This window comes from Somniosus microcephalus, chromosome 24 (genome assembly GCF_052327205.1).
Source record: "Somniosus microcephalus isolate GS21.2 chromosome 24, FLI_Smic_1.0, whole genome shotgun sequence".
NCBI lineage: Eukaryota > Metazoa > Chordata > Chondrichthyes > Squaliformes > Somniosidae > Somniosus > Somniosus microcephalus.
The window spans coordinates 29,520,969-29,542,447 of NC_141010.1; the positions used below are offsets into that span (position 1 = coordinate 29,520,969).

The 21,479-nt window shown below is 46.2% G+C and overlaps 1 protein-coding gene across 1 annotated transcript in view; it reads left to right on the forward strand.

The window, feature by feature from the left end:
- The first annotated feature begins 8,144 nt into the window (after positions 1–8,144).
- The window catches only part of LOC147101162 (MAGUK p55 subfamily member 3-like), an 83,905-nt gene continuing 70,570 nt past the window's right edge, over positions 8,145–21,479 (forward strand). Inside the window, exon 1 of the mRNA XM_085966377.1 lies at positions 8,145–8,397. The gene's annotated coding sequence lies outside the window, so the exon portion shown is untranslated. The remainder of the gene's footprint in view (positions 8,398–21,479) is intronic.

Below are 21,479 nucleotides of genomic sequence, written 5' to 3' on the forward strand. Positions count from 1 at the left end.
GTCCTCAATGGCTTACCCCTTATCCTTAGACTATGACCCCTGGTTCTGGACTCCCCGGCCATCAGAAACATCCTTCCTGCATCTAGTCTGTCCAGACCTGACAGAATTTTATAGGTTTCGATGAGATCCCCTCTCAATCTTCTAAACTCCAGTGAGTATAAGCCCAATCGACACAATCTCTCCTCATACGTCATTCCTGCCATCCCAGGTATCAGCCTGGTGAATCTTCGCTGCACTCCCTCCATGGCAAGAACATCCTTCCTCAGGTAAGGTGACCAAAGCTGCACACAATATTCAAGGTGCAGTCTCACCAAGGCCCTGTACAACTGTAGCAAGACATCCTTGTTCCTGTACTTGAACCCTCTTGCTACGAAGGCCAACATACCATTTGCCTTCTTAACCGCCTGCTGCACCTGCATGCTTACCTTCAGCGACTGGTGCACAAGGACACCCAGGTCTCTTTGCACTTCCCCTTCTCCCAATCTATTGCCATTCAAATAATAATCTGCCTTCCTGTTTTTGCCACCAAAGTGGATAACCTCACATTTATCCACATTATAGTGCATTTGCCATGTTTCTGCCCAATCACCCAACCTGTCCAAATCGTACTGGAGTTTCCCGACATCCTCCTCGCAGCTTACCCTCCCGCCCAGCTTTGTGTCGTCTGCAAATTTGGAGATATTACATCCAATTCCCTTGTCCAGATCATTAATATATATTGTGAACAGCTGGGGTCCTAGGACCGATCCTTGCGGTACCCCACTAGTCACTGCCTGCCACTCGGAAAACAACCCGTTTATTCCAACTCTTTGCTTTCTGTCCGCCAACCAGTTCTCTATCCAAGTCAATACCTTGCCCCCAATCCCATGTGCCTTAATTTTGCACGCTAATCTCTTGTGTGGGACCTTATCGAAAGCCTTCTGAAAGTCCAAATACACCACATCCACTGGTTCTCCCTTATCTATTTTACCAGTTACATCCTCAGCCTTAGGCAGCTCCACATTGCAGGTACTGTGACACTTGCATTGTCAGGTTGGTGGCCTGAGTGAAAGGAGGCCAGAGTCATGTCCATTGTCTATGATGTCTTAAGATGGAGCCAAGGACATGTGCCAACATGGGCAACCTATGCAAATATGGCCAGGATAAGTTCATCCCTTGCATCACGGGCAGCCATGTGCACGCGTGCTGCCGCTGCTGCTGGTCAATAGACCGGCGCTCGGTTCTCCTCCTGCTCCTCCTCCTCCTCAGCCTCCTCATCCTCCTCCTCCTCCTCATCCTCATCCTCATCTGAGGAGGCTTGGAACTGAGCCACTTGCTCATCGGGAAGCTGCAAGCCACAACGCTGCATGATGTTGTGCAGTGTACAGCAGACCACGACCATTCTGGAGACCCTGTCTGCTGAATACTGCAGGGCTCCACCTGATTGGTCAAGGCATCGGAAGCGCATCTTTAACAACCCAATTGTTTGCTCGATGATGGACCTGGTCGAAGTGTGGCTGGCGTTATAGCACTCTTGAGTCTCGTTAGCTGGCCTCCTGATCAGCGTCATTAGCCACTTCTTCAGGGGGTAGCCTTTGTCACCAAGGAGCCATCCGTTAAGTTGGTTTGATGGATTGAAAAGTGGAGGAACACTAGAGTTCCGCAGGATGAAAGAGTCATGGCAGCTACCACAGAACTTGGCGCAAACATGCAAAAACTCCTTCTTGTGGTTACATACCAGCTGTACGTTGAGGGAATGGAAGCCCTTGATGTTGACAAAGATAGTGATGGGGTGCCCTAAGGGCCACATGTGTGCAGTCTATGACGCCCTGCACCATTGGCAAGCCTGCCATATTTGCAAAGCCAATTGAACGCGCAGTCACACTTGCTTGATCCCTTGTGAACTGGATGTAATTGTGCGCCTTTGCAGAAAGGGCATCGGTTACCTGCGAGATGCAACTGTGGGCGGCCAACTGGGAGATGCCGCTGATGTCTGCTGATGATCCCTGGAAGGATCCTGAGGCAAAAAAGTTGAGTGCGGTGGTGACTTTGACAGCCACTGGTAAGGGGTGTCCACCTGTTCCTCTGGGCACCAGGTCTTGGTGCAGCAGGCCGCAGATCTCTCGGACAACCTCTCGCGAAAGTCTCAACCTCCTTTGCTGCTCACTCATGTTGAGGTAGCTCATCCTCTATCTGTAAACCCTCTGTTGGGGGTATCTCCTATGGCGAGGTGCCTCGATGCGCTGGTGCCGTCTGCCCTGTGCAGCATCAGGTGGCTGAGCAGGAGGTTGGGGCTCCTGCTGCTGTTGCTGCTGAGCTGCCTGGTTCTGCTGCTGCCGTGGATGCTCCTCATCCAAATCTGAAGTCCATGGTGAAAGAAAATGAATGGTTCCCATGCTGCTTGCAGATGCCTCTGTTGGGGAAGCGCTCATTCCAAGCGGGGAGAGGGTCTTCCAAGGAGGTCCCACTGTTGATAGCTAGAAGCTACAGCACCTCTGACTTCAGAAGGCCTGCTAAAAGTGCTGAAAGACCCTTTAAAGCAAAGTTCTGCCACCTGCAACGAATCGCTGATGAAAGCTCCTTTTTAATGGTGGAGCTGCAGTTATGAGGAGGCCACCCACTTGCCCACCCGCCAGGTTTAGCTGGCGTGGTTTAGGAGGGTCATGGAACACGCTGAAATGTGGAAAAATAATAAGGGCCCTTAACTACCATTTAAGGCTCTTAACAACCTCTACGGCCTGCTGGAGGCGAGACCAATTCCCGTCCAGCAAAACCGCCTCCAGCAAAATTGCGCAGAGGCGAGTTGGAGGCGGGTTCCGAACCCGCACTTAGTTTTTCCGATTTTCCCGTCTTTTCTGCCTCCAAGCCCGCTTCCTCGGGGCTGGGAAAATCATCCCCCTGATTTCTGGATTAGTCTATGAAGATATTCTCAGACTTGCCAGCAACCTACACCAGCTCCAGTATGTAAGAGTAGTCTCAAGATGGCAGAATGTCATGGTGAAGTGATTGGGTGGGGGGGAGGGGGGGAACACGATTGATAAGACTGGTAAGAAGAAAACTACTTTAGTTTTAAAAATACTAAATAGATCTTCTTCTTCTTTCGTATGGTAGTAGCAAGGCAAATCAAATGTCAATATCTAAGTCAGATATCCAAGCCAAAGCTTCCGGTGTAACAGTGTGGATATCTTGTAGGCTGCCTGCGAATTTCCTCTGAGGGCAGTGCTCAGTGATCTGCTCCAGGGTCTGATTAGGAGCTCCACAGTCGCATGATGGGGATGTTTTAATCTTCTATCTGTGGAGAAGGTGGCAGCATCTACCATGACCGGTTCTGAGGCGGTTGATGGTTGTCCACTGTTTGCGAGGAAGGTTTGATCCTTCAGGTTGCACTGTGGGGTCCTCTATAAGGAATCCATTCTGTATGTCACAGTTCTTCCAAGCATTTTACCATCGGTAATCAAGGCCGAGGGGAGATCGCTGAAGGGCTTCGGCGACGGTCCAAAATGGCCTTCTAGATTTGAGACGGGTTGATGGTAGGTTGTTCAAGTCAGCTTGGATCAGCATGTCTTCGCTCGTGTAGCGGTTGTATTCTCTGGAGACTGCATATTCGCAGCGCAGGTGTGGTGGTACAATGTTTGCAAGCACCAGTAGCCAAGGTGTTGGTGTCGATAAAAGCGCACCGGTGATAATTCTCATAAAATTGAGCTGGACATCAACGGATTTGACATACGGATTTGATAGCCATGCCGGAGAGCAGTACTCCACTGTAGAGTACACCAGGGCGAGTGCTGCCATACGGAGGGTTTGAGCGTCTGCTCCCCATGTGGATCCAGCAAGTTTCTAGATCAAGTTGACCCTACTGTTTCATCCCAAGGTTCTGGAGATGTTATCTATATGACAGGGTGCGAACAAGCATGACTCCTGAATAGGAGGGTTTTTTGGCATGTTTTATCTCTGCACCGCAAAAGGAGACTTTCAAAGCTTGGCTTGCTTGATGGGTACTGAGGTGGAATGTCGAGGTGACATAGATGACAGAAACTTTGGCCGCGATTTTGCTGACCTCAGCGGGTGTCTGACGGGTGTCGTCGGTGGCGGGTCCCGACCCCGCTGCTGGCTCCATCCCGCTGTCTGAAATTAATTTCCCTTGATGGAGCTTGTTAAGCCCGTCCAGCACGTTTCCCGGCCAATGAGAGGAATGGGTATGGTGACGTCATTTGATGACATGTCATCAGCCAGTTTCCTTAAAGGGACCATGGCCAAATTTATTTTGTCATTTGTGCTGTCAGTGTTCGACAGTATTGAGGTGCAGCAAACACTGACAATCACTGCACAGAGGTGCAGGGCTGCACCCAGGCTCTCCCATGATTCCCTCCATATGCTCACGGAGGGAGTCACAGCACACAGGGAGGTCCTCATCCCTTCCCATAGGCGGAAGAGACCTCTCCAGGAGATCAACACAGCCTGGTTACACATTGCAGAGGAGGGCACAAGCAGGGATGTGGTCAGAAGGACCTGGGTGCAGTTCCACAAATATTTCACTGATTTCAATTATCTCAGTAGATCACAAAACGTTAGTACAAAGCCACACTCAACCTCATCCTGCTGTGCCTTTCATCACATCCCCATCACTCTGCTTTCCCTACCCTACTCCTGCATATCTTTACTCACACCAACTTACCTTGGACCTCCACCCATCCCTCTCTCTCTATATTATCACATCCCCATCTCACTAGCCACCCCTCACACTCACCGTCATCCTAGAGCAATCATACCAACTAACAACACACAAGGGTAGCCACTTGGGTGTTTTATGCAATGTTCATGTAAATTTTCTGTTAATGTGTTGTCAAACATTGAAACCTTTATTTTCAACACTTTATGTTCTTGGACAGATTTGTCTGCACCTTTGGAAGTGGCTTAGTGAGTTGCAGTGAATGGTGAGACATAAAGGTACCCCCCGCAATGGTGATGTGTGTGAAAGGAATGGCTTGGGCATTGTAGGGATGCTTTATGGTGTTGGTGTGGGGTGGTGCTAACTTGGTGCATCATATGGCTGGCAGGGTGTACAGCATCAAGTGAAGTAAATCTGGCCATAGTGAGGCCATCCCTGGCCTCCTGGGCAGCAATGTGGTCGGGTGCTGATGCCCTCTGTCCTGTGCAGCATCAGTTGATTGCGGAGAAGGTTGGCGTTGTTATTGGTGCTGCTGGTGTGCCTGGTGCTGCTGGTGTTGGGGCTGATCGTGGTGGGATTCTGGGGGCCAAGGTGAGAGAGTATAAAGGGCACTCATGCTGATGGAATAGATGGCAGGTGAAGTAGAGATGATAGAAGTGATCTGTCAATGGTGAGAGAGGTAATAAGGTCAGACTGGATGGAGACTTGTGTAAAGATTTGCAGCATGGTGAATCTGTTGTGGAAATGCAGTGAGGCTGATCTTGTGGCTGAGGGAAGATATCTCTGTAAGGTGGGAGCTTTTACTTGAAATTTGAATCTGTCAACTCAACAGCTGATTCAATGGCCACTGAACTCCTGCCTCAGCTTGACTGACGTGGTCTAGCAACAGTGTGAAACCCATAGGCGAGATGTCAAATTCAAAAGGTAAGTTTAAAACCATTGTTCAGTGGCTGTAAACAAGCAACTAATCATTTAAATTGGCTTCCCCACCGCTGCGTGTCGGGTCTGTTCAGCGCTCAGAGACCCGACATTTGGTAAAGGTGCATGGCGGCGGGTTCACAGCGGGGTCCCAACCTGCTGGGGAAAAAAAACACTTTCCCACCCATCCCACCACCGATCGTGCCTGCTGACCTCCTGGAAAATTTCAGCCATGATTCTAAAAGTATTTTTCCTCCTCAGGCACACACACACAATGTAAAGGTTGTTTTTGTTAAGTAGTCTTAATACCAAGACTTCCTAAGTTATATGGTACCAATTTTGTTAATGTAACTTATATTAGTACTGTATAATAAAAAGAAAGACTTACATTTATAAAGCGCCTTTCATTACCTCAGAACATCCCAAAGTGCTTTACAGTCAATGAAGTACTTTTGAAGCATAGTCACTGTTCTAATGTAGGAAATGCAGCAGCCAATTTGCACACAGCAAGGTCCCACAAATAGCAATGTGATAATGACCAGATCATCTGATTTAGTGATGTTGGTTGAGGGACAAATATTGTCCAGAACTCCGGGAAGAACTCCCTTGCTCTTCTTCAAAATAGTGTCATGGGATCTTTTACGCCCACGTGAGATAATATTTGACAGAGATGCGGCATGTGTGTGTAGCAATGTTGTGAATGTCACCACGTTGGACTGTGCCTGTAGTTCCTCACATGGTGAGCTGACAGTCTCATTTCACCTGCTGGTGTGGAGGGAAAATAAGCAGTTAATGCCCCCAGAGAACAAAGGCAGGGGGAAAATCAGCAGGCAAGTCAACATAGTTCAGTTCTAGGCACTTCTGCTACAATTATCTGCTGTTGCCAGTACCTACATAATTCAGATATCAATATGGTATCTGTATTTACAGTGCAGAGATGTTTCTGAAAGCCAGTTTGTTGATCTGTGGTTTCACTCTCCTGCCCATAAAGATAGCCCCACATCAACAGCATGGTCTCACTAGCAGCCACAAAAAGTCATGGCCTCTGCCAGCCTGATTGCTCCAAGTCTTCCCACTTACCCCTGTACTACCACTACTATAGCTATTTACAGGTACCAAAGCTCCTCTCTTTCTTTAGTGCATGTTCACGAGTCATTGTGTGTGTGTGTGTGTGTGTGTGTGTGTGGGCAGCAGTTTTGTTTAAATACTTGTGTTCTTCCTCTGCAGATTCCAACCGCTAGCCTAGGAGGGTCAGTACAATGCAGTTGAGGTAAGTTCACTGAAGCACTGGAATGGGGACTTGAGGCACCGGTTTTTATTTCTCCACAGCAGTTTGTAGTGGTAGGAGAAGCAAAGTTATAAATTATCACAAACGCTGGATTTTGTCCCAGTTGACCTTTCGGCGTGGTCAACGTTTAATGGGACCATAAACATGTGTTTGTTCCACTCACATTTATTTGCTACTGTAAAAAAAATGGGGCACTCCCCGGTTTCATCCGCATAGGTCCAGTCAGGTTCCGGCCCAAATCCGTCAGGGAGCGGCTGCTGGAAGGCGGGTGGGAATGCAGCATGGGCAGCTGGAGGCCTCCGCCACCCCTCCCCCCGACCCCCCTCACCCACCCAACCGAGAACGTATTCCCCCACGTGAACCTACCATTTTCCGGGACAGAAGGACAAAAGGGCCAACCCATATTGTAGGGTCCTGGAGCCACTTCTGATGAAGGGACTGTACCAAAATGTTACCCTACCTTCTCTCTTTTCAGATGCTGCCTGGCCTGCTGCGTATTGCCAGCATTTTCTGATCTCATTTCAGATCCCCAGCATTTGCATTTTTTTTTCTTTATTTGTACTTCTCAGTATGTATCTGTTTTATAAAGTGAGTCATAAAGCAGTAAGGGCAAAGCCCAAGTAGGTCATCTGCTTACCCACCCGTCCTCTCAGTTGCATGCGTGTGCTGGTCCTAAGGGGTGGGGGGAGGGGGGTGGGGAACAGATGGATGAGGGAGCGCTTGGGCTGAATAATCTCAGCCAGAGCAGCAGGGCAGGCTCAACTGTCCCCAGGCTAGGGTTATTACTGTGCAGGGGTCTCTGCAAGACGCGACTCTGTGGTAATGGCCTCTTCTCTCCCCTCGTTCAAATAGTTTGCTGACATTCACTCAAGAACAGCCAATGGAGTAAGTTACCGGAGTGCTGTTGCTATTCATGGACCCACATCTCAACAAGAGCCAGGACAGAAGGAAGGGAAGAGGAAACCAAATTGGGAGAAAGTATGGGTTTTATTTTTAAATTGAGAAGCAGGATAATTGCAAACAAAACATTTGCTTTAAAAACAATCTCCCACTCCAGTTTATAAAATAACTATCAAACATACTTCTTCCAGAAGATCCGGAATTGAGTAATAAGAAGAAAGCTTCAAATGCAAAGTAAAGTTACTGAAAAAATACGCATGAACATCTCTGTACTGAAACAGTTAATTGGCCTTCTCCCTGTTCTAGACATGCTCAATGTACGAGTGCCTTGGACCTCAAAGGGTTAACATTGGCTGCAAAAGTGCAAAACCTTGTTACAGTAAACAGCAGAGAGTAGAAATGTTACATAAGGTCCTGGCACAATAAGTCAGATTGTGTCGTAGCTAACTGTTCTCACGCCCACGTCCCAGGCATTTTCAAATGAGGCTTGTGCCTGCCTTACTACAGGAAAGCAGCAGAGAGATTGCACTAATTGCCCAGAATGGATACACAGAGGATTTATTTCACTTGTACTGTGACTGTCTGATGTACATAGCTTGTTGAAATCTCAGGCTGGTTATTGCTGAAGCAACCACAGGCTCTTGTGAGTAACATGGTTTTCTCCCGCTTTCATTTTGGTGATTTTTGTAAGGCAGAACGCTGCCAAAAAATCTAGCAACCTGTGTTTTTATTTTGGCTGAATCTGAATGCTACAGCTCGACAATCAATTATGCAGTGGCATTGTTAAATGCTCACAGAGCCTATTTGGCTGAGACCTGCGATGCAACACATCAAATTCTATTCGGATGGAGGAGGGAGGACTCTAATGCAGCCGTGGGGGTTGTTTTAATTTCTTCGGTGTTAAAACATAACAGAATAAATAATGATACAATCCAAGAAAAAAATCAGTTGGTGAATTGAAGTGGAAGGTGGGAATGGGCCATGATTTCAAAATGTACCCAGTTACAGCAAATCCCAGCTTCATCTCTATTGCTCTCTCAACAAATGTGGTCCATTCTGGTCCGGTAAATATCCGATCATTGTTTTATTCCTTGAAGGTTCTGACAGATAGCATGACTATAAAATGTATCATTTTGAAGATTTAAAGAATTTCTGCTGCTGGTCCTTCCGCTGTGTAATTCTATTAACTGCTAGCGATCTTTTTTTTTAAAAACAACAATCCCCAAATACAGTGCTTTGGTCAAGCGGGTATATAAAAGCCTGAAAAAGCTGGCACATAAGGTGTGGCTTGCTTTCTTCAAAGAATAACGTGAGTGGGGATGATTTCTCCAGATATTCCCTTAATTCTGCTTTTACTACAGTCAGAATTATGTTTTAGGATGGAAAATGTATATGAGGGAAAATTCAGCGAAAAAAGGATAAAAATCAGCAGTTTTCAAAAATCTTAATTCTCTAGCAGATATGTTTTTTCTTTAAACGTGTCGTTAGTGATGAAAAGGCAGCACTTACTAATCCATAACCTGCTCACTGATGCCCAGTTTGGGTTCCACTAGGACCACTCGGCTCCAGACCTTGGTCCAAACATGGAAAAAAGAGCTGAATTCCAGAGGTGAGGTGAGAGTGACTGCCCTTGACATCAAAGCAGCATTAGACCGAGTGTGGCATCAAGGAGCCCTAGGGCAATTAGGGATGGGCAATAAATGCTGGCCTTGTCAGCGACGCCCATATCGCATAAACGAATTTTTAAAAAACCTCCGAGATATCCGCATTCCTCCAATTCTGGCCACTTGCGCATCCCCAGTTTTAATCACTCCACCATTGGCGGCCATGCCTTCAGCTGCCTAAGCCCTAAGTTCTGGAATTTCTTCCTTAAACCTCTCCACCACTTTTTCCCCCTTTAAGACGCTCCTTAAAACCTACCTCATGCACCAAGCTTTTGGTCATCTGTCTTAATATTTCCTTATGTAGCTCAGTGTCATATTTTTGTTTGATTTCGCTCTTGTGAAGTGCCTTGGGATGTTTTACTACATTAAAGGTGCTATATAAATGCAAGTTGTTATTGTTGCTGTTGAAGGGCTGCCTTTAGTGGCCCTGGGTGAGGGAGCTGGATAAAGAGGAAGAGCAAGGGGGGGGGAAATGTCAGGTTTCACACTCCTAATTGCTATCTAATGACTTATGATTGAAAGTGAACATGTGTGGGCAATGGAGAATGACAGGACTGGACTCAGCTGGAAGTTTTCGTGACATTCTCTGTCCAGGTTTGCATGTGAAGATTGGCCAATTAGGCGATGTATCAAAGGAATTGTCCCCCAGCATGAATGAGCGCCTTCAGGATAGGAGAGGAGAAAGTGAAGAAAATAGAATGAAAGGAGATGATGTTATCATAATCTAGGCGGACACTTTAGTGCCGTACTGAGGGAGTGCTGCACTGTCGGAGGTGTCGTGCTTCAGGTGAGACATTAAACTGAGACCCTGTATGCCCTTTCAGGTGGACGTAAAACGTCCCATGGCACAAATCGAAAAGCAGCAGGAGAATTCTCTCAGTGTCCTGGCCAACATTTATCCCGCAATCAACACTGAAAACAGATCATTCATTGCTGTTTGTGGGAGCTTGCTGTGCGCAGATTGGCTGCCTCGTTTCCTACATTACGACAGTGACTGCACTTCCAAAGTACTTCACTGGTTGTAAAGCGCTTTGGGACATCCTGAGATCATGAAAGGCGGTATCTAAATACAAATTCTTTCTTTCTTTACTGTGGCTTTACCTGAAAATCAGAAGTCTACTTTGCTTCTCACAGTCTCTTTTGAATTGAATTTACCATGAGAAATTTTGGATTAGATTCAGTTATGCACAGGCTGTACCTTCAGAGGTTAACCCATTTCAAAGTGCATTTATACTGCAATTTTAGCGTCACTGTGAAGTGATCTGACTTCAAAAGGAAAGCAGTGTGGGATCCCCTGGTGGAGGCAGTTTCACAGTGCTTCCATCTGACACCCCATGAAGTATCTAGTGCTACATCAAACCTGGTTTAAAAAGGGGTTCCTCTCTAGGTGTTTGATGCTGGAGAATAGAACACTCTCAGGTCAAGTATAGTATGGTTAGATGCAGAGTCAAGTTTCTGTTACTCTGTTCCAAAATATACCTCAGCTCCAAACTCGGAAGAACATCTCCTAATGCACAAATAGTTACCGACATGGACTGGTTGGGCCGAATGGCTTATTTCCGTGTTGTAATTTCTATGCAACAGGTACGATGCTCCATTTCACGTGAAAAGATATCCTTTGACTCCTCTGAGTGAGTTTGCCAAATTAGAGGCAATTTTGTGATGCGGGCCTATGCCCAACAAGGAACTGGGTCGAGTTTCCCCAGACTCATCTTACAGAGAAATCTTACAGCCGGAAGACAGAGGAGACCTTCAATCCAACAGTGAATCTCAATTCAATCCTAGATTCCAAAGATCAACGGTCAGTGTGCTGACCTACTCCATCCCCCTTTATAAAAAAAATTATACAAAATGTTGTGTCAGTATCTTGTCTGCAACACAAAATCATGGAGAAAATGAGCAGGCTGGCAGTACAGTCATTTTGTTTTTCGTTCTTTTTTCTGTCCTCCAGATTCCTTCAGTGATAAAATGATTTCCCCCACCCCCTCCATTAAAACTACTGGTGAATCATACTAAAAATTTCAGCTTAAAAAGAGAGTTTGAGGCACGGCTGCACGTTCTTCATGTAAAACCCAAGGCTACCTCGCACACAAAAGCCTTTTACACACGTCTCGATAAATATACAGATTTGAACACCACAGATTATCATCCTGGCTCTTGCCTTCTCCACTCAATTTCAGCAACTAAACTTAATCAGAAAGGCCCATGATTTACGGTCAGCGGTGAAGCAAAGGTGTACACCTCTGGCCCCGAAGAAAGCTTCCCACAAAGATCTCGTGATCTCTGTGGCGAGAACTTTGGCTTTTCCGATGCCTAATTGAAATCAATGCAAGTTAATGGGAAATCCGTAACGCGAGCTGCTGTGATGTCAGCAAGCTGTCTCAGCAGCCAATCAAAATGCAAAGTTCTCACAGACAGCGAACCAGGAAGTGAGTAAGCTCCTTTGATTCTAACTTTTTAAAAATGTTAGAGAGCCAAACAGAGGGGGAACAATTTGGTGGCACCCCCTTTGGAGCGCTAACTTCGCCCCGAAAAAGTTAGTGCTCCTGTGCCATAAATTCAGTGGTAGCACCCCAAGCAGGAGTCGGGACACTACTGGAAGCACTCCCCCTCCTTTCTGGGGTGCTGCCATTGAATATCGCGGTGCTACATGCAACAGTGCCATGCGCATTGGCACGTAGCACCGCAGTATTGCAGGCCTCTCTCCCCTGATTAAAGGGGAGGGGCCTAGCACAGCACGCACCGGGGCCCTGCTGGACCACTGTGGAGCAGGGTGCTGGGAAAACAGCCCGGCACTCAAGAGGAGTGCCGAGCTGAGCGATCGCGGCCGGCACCCCGCATAAAAAAGCAGAAGGGGCAGGTGCTGGCAGGCGGCCCAAAAAAAATGGCCGCCCGGCACCTGCCCTTTAATTTGCACCGCCGCGACCACAAAACCACCCCCCCTGACCCTGTCGGACATATCGTCCGGCGGTAGGTCAGGGGGCGTAACCGAAGTTTGCGGCCGGGGCGCTGCGCAAGGCAATGATGTCATTGTTAGAGGCGCAGCGCCGCGGGGCGCTACCGGCTGCCACCGCTGCTAACCTCTGAATTTCGCGGGAGGCATTAGCGGCACTGTGCCCAGGCGAAGGGGCTTTCACCCCATTAGCGCCCCCCAGGAGCACTAACGGGAAGCGCAAAGCAACCCAATTATTCCCCCAAAGTTTGGGGTTCTCGCATGTGGAATAGGCGAACCTGGAGAAAAGATGAACAAACTTAAAGGGCTGGATTTTGTCAGCCCCGAGGAGGAGGAGGGAATGGAGTGAGACTGCCGGTAAAGTTGCAGAATTTGGGGGCGGGTGGCAAACCTGCCCCCAACCCGCCTCCGTGCCCTCTTGCCAGGAGGCGGGAAGCCATCCTGCCCCAGGTCCCGTCTCCTCAAGGCGGGAAAGGGATTAAAGCCTATTAACTGCCTGTTAACAGATAGTTAACAGGCAGAAAATAGGATTATTCCCATTTTTCCTTCCGAAGTGCAGGCTTCCCGACCTCGGGGAACCCCGCCAGGGTGGAGGAGATGAGTAGGAGGTCTGCAGGGGTCGAAGGGGTCTGAAAGTGAGATGTAGAGGTGAGTGATGAGTGCAAGTGTGGAGTGGTAAGTATGCAAGGTGAGTGTAAAGTGTTATAAAATATTCACTTACCTTTATTTCTGCCTACAGCCTTCAGCCGCAGTGGAGCCGGAATCCCAACATCTCCATTGTAGATTTCACAGACTGGCTGTTGGATCCTCCGAACCAACAGCCAGGTGAGTTCTGCAAAGTTGAAAGGTTTGATGAGTCCTGAACACAAGGACTCATCAAACTACACAGAATGTCAGTGTTTGACAGCTTCACAGAGCTGTCAAACAATGACATTTCTTCTTTCAAAAATTCTTGACAGATGGCACGTCAGACATTGATGTGCTCTGTCACTGACTTCCCCCTAACTGGCCTGCTGAGTCTGCCGGGTGAGCTGATTGGCCAGAAGCTGATGGAGGCGGGATTGAAAGCTGGCAAGTCCCACCTCCAAAAGCTTCCCATTGAGAAAATCCAACCCAATGTTTCTTATAAAATTTTAATTTTTATTAAAATGGATAAATTTGACACTCCCCAAAATTAAAATCAGGGCCATACCTTTGTTTAGCAGTCAATACGCTGTTAAAACCCCAGTTACACCTAATCCAAAAGGGTCTAACTTTTATTGGGGTGTTTAACAGCGGTATTACCGTGGAGGAGAGCCGGAGTTTTTGTCAGTTTCCCTGATTTGACAGATTATACCGATTGCCGGCTGTAGGGGTGGGGGGAGGGGCCACAGCGCAGCCTGTGTCGGAGCAGCGAATGACAGCCCGCAACTTCAGGATTCCTGCGTTAGGATGCGCATGCGCTACATCCTGAAGTTGCGGTCAGTTTCAAAGGGGTAATGACAGCGAATGCAGTTTGTTCGCTGTTATTACCCACCGCAAATTCCGGACCCAAGAATTCTGACCAGAAATACAAAATCCTGCAAGATGGGCTCTCCAAATTCACAGCAGCTGTTTGATAGCCACCTCAATTCATCACTTCTCAAACTTGTTCAGAATAAAAATGTATTTAAAAGCGTGACTTATATCTTGGGTATTTTGGTCAATGTAATTTCAACCCAGTGTTTTACAAAAATATACACGCATTTTATAACAATAATGTTTCTTGAGGGAGCTTTCCGAAATTCATTGGTAGTGCCCCAAGAGGGAAGCAGGGTGCTACTGGAAGTGCCCCACCTCCCTCTTGGGGTGCTGCGAGGGAATATCGCGGCATTACGCGCACCGGTACGTCGCGCCATGGTATTGCAGGCCTTCCTCCCCTTCTTAAAAGGGAGGGGCCTTGCGCAGCATGACCCGGGGCCCAGCTGGGCCACTGCGGATCGGAGTGCTGGCAAAAGAGCACAGCCGGCAGCCCGCGGGGGTGGGGGGGGAGGCCGTTCAGGAGGCCAGGGACGACAATGGAGGCAGGTGCTGGCAGGCGGCCAGCAACAAAAATGGCCGCCCGGCTCCTCGCCTTTAATTAGCGTCGGCACGGCTGCAGGTAGGCCCCCCTGACCCCGTCGGACATAGCGTCCGGCGGTAAGTCAGGGGGCGCTACCGAAGATTGCGGCCGGGGCACTGCGCATGGTGATGATGTCATCGCCGGTGGCACAACACCGCAGAGTGCTAACAGTTACCGCAGGCGCTAACCTCGCGCTGAATTTCGCGGGAGGCATTGGCAGCGCTGCGCCCGGGCACTTAGGGCGCTAACGGGAGGTGCAAAGCAACCAAATTTTTCCCCTCAAATGTTTAAACATAACATGGAGCACTTTTTAAAAAATGTGCCCTGTTCACATGGATAATGAAACGGATGAGTTTTGAATGGATGGACAGGGGTGTTCCAGCTTAGTTTGATACTGGAGAAATCTGCATGAAATCATGAAGTAAACATTCCCTTTTCTGGTTTGCCTGTGATACTTTCCATTAACCTTCCCCTTGCTGCGCACCAGTTTCATAAACTGCAGTTGGAATCCTCTAAATGTGGAACTGATTTGGGTCACCACAAACATGCTGGGCAATTGCCACCATTTTATGAGGCTACGATGATTACAGTAAAATGATAAATTTAATCAGTATGATTAATTGATGTTGCTGCCTTATAAAGCTGACCCTCAGGGCTCATTTCCTTACTGCATCTAGATAACCTTTATCTCCTTTGGAATAGCGGCAGCCTAATTAAAGTAAATGCCAACATGCCAATATTCTTATTACATAATAGGTAGAATGGCAAGTTTGAATACTTAAATGTTATAAAACATTTGGAACCACGCTTGGTGATGGTATATGAAAATGATGCAAAATATCATTAGATTATTCCTTTGGGAATAACCGTGTATACAGTCTTTCCAAATCATTGAATAATTTATTCTCTATGCTTTACTCAAAATCTGCAACATGGTAATAATTCTGAGGACTATCTTATAGATAAACAGAAAATGCTGGAAATACTCAGCAGGTCAGGCAGCATCTGTGGAGAGAGAAACAGAGTTAACGTTTCAAGTCGATGACCCTTCGTTAGAACTGGAAAAAGTTGGAGATGAAACAGGTTTTTAAGCAAGTGTAGGGGCAGGGAAAGGGGGGAGGGGAGGAAAGAACAACAGGGAAGGTCTGTGATAGGATGGAAGGCAGGAGAGATTAAGAGACAAAAGGGATGATGGTGCAAGGCAAAAGGAGATGGTAATGGGACAAGTTAAGAAACAAAAGATGACTCTAGATTAAAAAGCAGAACCACAAAGGTAATAATCTCTGGATCACTACCTGAGCCATGGGCAAATTGGCATAGGGTCAATAAGATCAGAGAGATGAACGAGCGGCTCAAAGATTGGTGTGGGAGAAATGGGTTTCGATTCCTGGGGCACTGGCACCAGTACTGGGGATAAGAGGGAGCTGTTCCATCGGGACAGGCTTCATTTGAACCAGGCTGTGACCAGTGTCCTGGCGAATCGAATAACTAGGGCTGTAGATAGGGCTTTAAACTAAATAGTGCGGGGGAGGGATGCACTGAGCGGAAATTTAAAAAGTCAAAGAAAAATGAGAAGGCAAAAGTGCAGGGTAGCGATAGGGGTAATGATAACCAGAGTGTAACAGGAAGGGACAGAACGTATACACATAAGAGTGCATCAGAAAGAGGGGTCAGAGTAGGGAAAAATGGTAGAAAGACAAAATTAAAAGCTCTATATCTGAACGCACGCAGCATTCATAACAAGATAGATGAGTTGACAGCACAAATAGAAATAAATGGGTATGATCTGATAGCCATTACAGAGACGTGGTTGCAAGGTGACCAAGCCTGGGACCTGAATATACAGGGGTATTTGCCATTTCGTAAGGATAGACAGAAAGGAAAAAGAGGTGGTGTAGCTCTGTTAATAAGGGATGAGATCAGTGCAGTAATGAGAAATGATATTGGCCTAGGAGATCAAGACGTAGAATCAGTTTGGGTGGAGGTAAGAAATAATAAGGGTAAAAAGTCACTGGTGGGAGTGGTCTACAGGCCCCCAAACAGTAGCCACACTGTAGGACAGAGAATAAATCAAGAAGTGATAGAGGCTTGTAAGAAAGGTACGGCTATAATCATGGGAGATTTTAATCTTCATATTGATTGGACAAAGCAAATTGGTAAAGGTAGACTTGAGGAAGAGTTCTTAGAGTGTATACGGGATGGTTTCTTGGAACAATATGTTGTGGAACCAACCAGGGAGAAGACTATTTTAGATCTGGTAATGTGTAACGAGGCTGGATTAATTAATGATCTTGAAGTGAAGGATCCTCTTGGAAAGAGTGATCATAGCATGGTAGAATTTCAAATTCAGTTTGAGGGTGAGAAAGCTAGGTCTCAAACTAGTGTCCTGAACTTAAACAAAGGTAATTATAAAGGTATGAAGGCGGACTTGGTTAAAGTGGACTGGGAAAATATATTACAGGGTAAGACTATAGAAAAGCAGTGGCAAACATTTAAGGAAATATTTTATAACTCGCAGCAAAGATATATTCCAGTGAGAAAGAAAGACTCTAAGAGAAGGATGAACCATCCATGGCGAACTAAGGAAGTAAAGGATGGTATTAAATTGAAAACAAAAGCATATAATGTTGTGAAGAATAGTGAAAGGCCAGAGGATTGGGAAATTTTTTTAAAGCAGCAAAGGACGACTAAAAAATGATAAAGAGAGAAGATTACTTATGAGAGTAAGTTAACAAGAAATATAAAAACAGACAGTAAGAGCTTCTACAGGTATATAAAAAGGAAGAGAGTAGCTAAAGTAAACATTGGTCCCCTAGAGGATGAGTCTGGGGAATTAATAATGGGAAACAGGGAAATGGCGGAGACCTTGAACAAATATTTTGTATCGGTCTTCACGGTAGAAGACACTAAAAGCTTCCCAATAATGGATAATCAAGGGGCTATTGGGGTGGGGGGGGGGGGGAACTTAAAACAATCACTATCACTAGAGAGAAAGTACTGAGCAAACTAATGGGACTAAAGGTGGACAGGTCCCCTGGACCCGATGGCCTGCATCCTCTGGTCTTAAAAGAGGTGGCTGCAGAGATAGTGGATGCATTGGTTGTAATCTACCAAAATTCCCTGGATTCTGGAGAGGTCCCAGCAGATTGGAAAACTGCAAATGTAACACTCCTATTTAAGAAAGGACAGAGACAGAAAGCAGGCAACTATCGACCAGTTAGTCTAACATCTGTCATTGGCAAAATGCTAGGGTCCATCATCAAGGAAGTGATAGTGGGACATTTAGAAAATCATAATATCGTCAAGCAGAGTCAGCATGGTTTTATGAAAGGGAAATCATGTTTGACAAATTTGCTAGAGTTCTTTGAGGGTGTAATGAGCAGGGTGGATAAAGGGGAACCAGTAGATGTAGTGTATTTGGATTTCCAGAAAGCATTCGATAAGGTGCCACATAAAAGGTTACTACACAAGATAAGAGCTCACAGGGTTGGGGGTAATATATTAGCATGGATAGAGGATTGGCTAACTAACAGAAAACAGAGAGTCAGGATAAGTGGGCCATTTTCAGGTTGGCAAACTGTAACTAGTAGGGTGCCGCAGGGATCAGTGCTGGGGCCTCAACTATTTACAATCTATATTAATGACTTGGATGAAGGGACCGAGTGTAATGAAGCCAAATTTGCTGATGGTACAAAGATAGGTGGGAAAGCAAATTGTGTGGAGGATGCAAAGAATCTCCAAAGGGATATAGATAGGCTAAGTGAGTGGGCAAAAATCAAGCAGATGGAGTTTAATGTGGGATAATGCGAGGTTATCCACTTTGGTAGGAAAAATAAAAAAGCAAATTATTTTTGAATGGGGAGAGATTACAAAATGCTGAGATACAGAGGGATCTGGGGGTCCTTGTATATGAATCACAAAAAGTTAGCATGCAGGTACAGCAAGTAATTAGGAAGGCAAATGGAATGTTAGCCTTTATTGTCAGGGGGATGGAGTATAAAAGTAGGGAAGTCTTACTACAACTGTACAGGGCGTTGGTGAGACCACACCTGGAGTACTGCGTACAGTTTTGGTCTCCTTATTTAAGGAAGGATATACTTGCATTGGAGGCAGTTCAGAGAAGGTTCACGAGGTTGATTTCGGAGATGAAGGGTTGTCTTATGAAGAAAGGGTGAGCAGGTTGGGCCTATACTCATTGGAGTTTAGAAGAATGAGAGGTGATCTTATTGAAACATATAAGATTCTGAAGGGACTTGACAGGGTAGATGCTGAGAGGATGTTTCCCCTCGTGGGTGAATCTAGAACTAGGGGGCATAATTTCAGAATAAGGGGGCACCCATTTAAATCACAAATGAAGAGTAATTTCTTCTCTCAGAGGGTCATGAATCTTTGGAATTCTCTTCCCCAGAGAGCTGTGGAGTCTGGGTCATTGAATATATTTAAGGTGGAGATAGACAGATTTTTGAATGATAAGGGAGTCAAGGGTTATGGGAGCGGTCAGGGAAGTGGAGTTGAGGCCAAGATCAGATCAGCCATGATCTTATTGAATGGCGGAGCAGGCTCGAGGGGTCAAATGACCTACTCCTGCTCCTACGTTTTATGTTCTATCTCTATGTAAGTGTAAATGGCAATGGAAGAATGATCGACAGCTGCCATGTGCGTGAGAGAAAAAAAATGGAGAAAAAAAAGATGGGGCAGAGGTTATGGTCTGAAATTGTTGAACTCAATGTTGAATCCATAGACTATCTTAGAGTTGGTCTGTGATTGAACAAAATACAGCGTGTGTTATGGTTGTGTGAATTTAGATCAGAATATTCAAGGCAGGAGGGAAAGGGTGTCTTGTTGTAGACTGAAAAGCTGCATCAGACAGCGGCTAAGCCAATGGTTACACACACAGCTCCTCGGGTCAGCCGAGGCAGGCTGCTTCCTGCAGAGCAAGTGAAAGGCAGCATCTGCCGGCGCTGTCCTCACAACTGATAGCAGCTGATTCAAGCATTCTGTGGGTTAGTTATCTTGGATGAGTTTGTCTGCCTATCCACTGATAACAGGGGAAGAGTACATTGCCCACGAGACAGCAACGCGGTGAGAAGGGAATGAATAAAAATTAGGGGAGAAAAAAAATTAAAGAAACATTCAATCATAAGGCACTGTTTACATTTTGAAAGAAAAAAAGAAAGACTTGCATTTCTATAGCGCCATTTAGGATCCCAGGACATCCCAAAGCGCCTTGCAACCAATGAAGTACTTTTTGAAGTGTAGTCACTGTTGAAATGTAGGAAACGCAGCAGCCAATTTACGCACAGCAAGCTCCCACAAACAGCAATGTTATAATGACCAGATAATCTGTTTTAGTGATATTGATTGAGGAATAAATATTGGCCAGGACACCGGGGAGAACTCCCCTGCTCTTCTTCAAAATAGTGCCATGGGATCTTTTACATCCACCTGAGAGGGCAGACAGAGCCTCAGTTTAACGTCTCATCCGAAGGACGGCACCTCCGACAGTGGAGCACCCCCTCAGTACTGCACTGGAGTGTCAGCCTAGAGTTTTGTGCTCAAGTCTCTGGAGTGGGACTTTGATCCCACAACCTTTTGACTCAGAGGCGAGAGTGCTGCCCACTGAGCCACAGCTGACATTTTGTGGATGTAATTGCATGGGAATAATTCAGAGCATGATTGTTACTGATGAAGTTAACTTTACATGAATGTTGAAGATGGTGGTTTCACATGCAGGGTGCTTTACTAATATCAGAACTAATTTTCAAGGTCATTATTCAAGTGGTTAGCAAGATAGCATATATGATTGAACATCTCAGACATTAATTCCTCTCATTTATTTCTAATAATGTAATTTATTACATTAATTAGATGGTCACCAAGCAACCCATGCCAGTTTTGCATCAGTCCAATCGTACGCATGTTGGTGCAATTTCTCCATGGTAACAGAAGGGCTTCTGGGCATTCATCTCCTGCCAGGCAACCACTCAAGCAGGTCAGCATTTTCCGAGACCATGTCAACAGTAAAGAATAGATTAGATAGATAATTAAAGGAAACAGGAATAGAGGGCTATGGAAACTGGGCTACAGGCACATGGGATTCGGACTACAGCTCATGTGGAGAATAAACACCAACAGGGACTGGTTAGACTGAACAGCCTGTTTCCATATTATAATTTTTATCTAATTATATGTCGCCAGAGGAGCTCAGAACTGTTAATCCTAATCTGAACATCAGGTAAAAACATAGGAATACAAAATAGCCATCGCTTCATCCGGCACACTAAACACTGCATCAGAAATCAAACTGACTATTAACTTTTCATCTTTGCCCCCTTGCCTAATTTTATTTCCGTTTGTCTCCACCTCTTTTGAAGGTGTGGATATGGTCCCAGGTACCCTGAATTACCTCACCCAATCGGCTAATCTTCATCTTTCTGCCCCTTGACGGCAAGTGGCAGCAAGTAATTTGACTGGGGGGGGCATCACCACCAAGCCAGTTCCTGCCTTTGCTCGATGCTCAGTGTATAAAATTATGAGGGAACTAGATAGAGTGGATGGGAAGGACGTATTTCCCTCAGCAGAGAGGTCAATAACCAGGGGGCACAGATTTAAAGTAATTGGTAGAAGGATTAGAGGGGACATGAGGACAACTTTTTTCACCCGGAGGGTGGTGGGGGTCTGGAACTCACCGTTTGAAAGGGTGGTAGAGGCCGAAACCCTCATCGCATTTAAAAAGTACTTGATATGCACTTTAAGTGCCGTAACCTACAGGGCTACGGACCAAGAGCTGGAAAGTGGGATCAGGCTGGATAGCTCTTTTTCAGCCAGCAGAGACACGATGGGCCAAATGGCCTCCTTCTGTGCTGTAACTATGATTCTATGTCCACACACATGCACTTTGCAGCAGGGGTCACTGTATAGTAATGAGATGCAGGAACCCTGTCTGATTTTCTCCCCCCTGTCTAGTCCAAGAGTGCCGAGGCCTCCCTGGCCGAGATCAGCTAACTCAGACCAGAGATCAAAGCTGA